This window comes from Brassica oleracea, chromosome C6 (genome assembly GCF_000695525.1).
Source record: "Brassica oleracea var. oleracea cultivar TO1000 chromosome C6, BOL, whole genome shotgun sequence".
Classification (NCBI taxonomy): domain Eukaryota; kingdom Viridiplantae; phylum Streptophyta; class Magnoliopsida; order Brassicales; family Brassicaceae; genus Brassica; species Brassica oleracea.
This window is the reverse complement of record NC_027753.1, coordinates 7,183,616-7,185,717: the sequence shown is the minus strand read 5'-3', so window position 1 is coordinate 7,185,717 and position 2,102 is coordinate 7,183,616.

The window sequence follows — 2,102 nt, the reverse complement described above, 5'->3', positions numbered from 1 at the left end:
TAGTGCTGCATGTTTTAGGTAACATTTTAATGATGCACGTTTTTAAAAATCTCCATTATTAAAATTATGCACGTAAGGATAACTCATGAGTTTTTTTGGTTGATTAAATGACATTGTGTCCAAATTTATTTAAGGATATTTCATTAAGGTAACTGAAAAAGACAAACAAAAAAATATGAAGTTTAAATTCATTTAAGCATATTTCATTAATGTAACTGAAAAGACAAGTAATAAATTAGACAATTTTATTCGTTTTATGATATTTCATAAATGCAACTGAAAAAGACAAGCAAAAAAAAAAGGGAGTTTAATTAATGAAGTAATAACATTTTCAAATGAGTACTTCTCTTTTAATAATATAGATTTTTTTTTTTTAATTTCTAATTATCCTTTTTTTTTTAGCGAACTACTTGATTAAAAGCGAAAAGGGAGTTACACTCCAACAGGAGGGGTCACAAGGAGGCTTAAGGAAGCCTTAGCTAGGGAGCCTGCTACAACATTACCCAAACGGGGAACAAAAGAAAAAGAGATAGATTCAAACCGACAACACAAAACTCTAATATCAAACATGATACTTTGCAGGAGCACCGTTGAAGAGGAGGAGTTGAGGAGGTGGATGAGAGACTTCGAATCAGAGAAGACATTCAACTGAGAGAAATCATTAGCGACTGCATCCGAAAGGGCAGCCTTTACCTCAAGAGCTTCTGCCACTATGGGTGCAGCTACATGACGACGGTTAGAAGAGTGGTGTTTCAGCTCCACACCTGAGGGGGTAGAGAAGACCCAGCCGTGTCCACTATGTCCGGAGATAGGGTCCCAAGCTCCATCAGTGAAGCAACTCAGGCCCCGTGCTGATTGTGGGACAGTAGCCTTGCGAGGGGTGTGTGTGTGGGGGCATTTGGTACCCCGATAGGCCTCCTCCCAGTTCCGAGCATCCTTTAAAACTTTTAAGACCAGCTCCGCTTCTGTCCATGACTTGTCTTCGAAGATCAGCATGTTCCTGGCTTTCCAAAGGTGCCAGTATAGCCAGGGATAGATTGGGGAGATACCAATCCCGGTAGGAGGGAGATTTACCATCCGGGAATTGCTAATAAGGAGCTCTCTTACAGAAGACACATCTAGTACTTCGGGTTTGCCCAAGGCAGGAATACGATCCCATACACGGGTAGCGAAAGGGCATGTGAGGAAGAGATGAAGAGGGGTTTCAAGGTCGCCACATCTCTTACATTTTGCCTCAGCTAGGAGCCCCCTGGTGAGTAAAACAGAGCCGACTGGAAGTGCTCCATTCATTGCCCGCCATAAAAAAGTTTGAATCTTAGGTGGCGTGTTTAGGTTCCATACACATCTTTTCCAGGGGTAGTCTACTGCAGCGTGGTTCAGTGTTGACTTCCTAGCAATTGCATAACCAGACTTGGACGTATACAATCCGGAAGCATTAGGGAGCCAGCACAACTCGTCTTTTTTATTGAAGGAACTAGGAACCATTTGCAGAATACAGTCCTCATATTGAGGCAAATGCTGTCTGATAGCAGCAACATTCCAATCATTGGAGGTAGGTAGGAGAAGGTCTGAGACACACATTACCTGACTCTCCCTAGAGGGAGCCGGTCCCATCGGCATTAGAGGTGAGGAAGGAGAGAGCCAGGGTTCAGACCATATATTAATCGATTCTCCATTTCCCACGTTCCAGCCAAGACCAAGCTCAAGTAAGTCACGACCCCACAAGATTCCTCGCCATCCATGCGATGCAGATGATGGGCAAGTAACGCCCCGGATGGAAGAGTCTCGGCAATACTTCCCTAGTAATGTTTGCGCCAGGAGGGACCGGGGATCACAGATGAGTCGCCAAGCAATCTTTGCTACGAGGGACTGATTGTAGCATTCAATGTCTCTAAAGCCCAACCCTCCTAGCGATTTTGGGAGTGTAAGCTTAGACCATGCGACCCAACATATCTTCCTCACATCGGGTTTCGAGTCCCACCAGAACCGCGTGAGGATTGATTGGATTTGTTTACAGAGAGAACCCGACAGTCTGAAACATGACATAGCGTAGGCAGGGATAGCAGTGAGGATTGACTTGAGTAGAACCTCTTCCCCCCCCC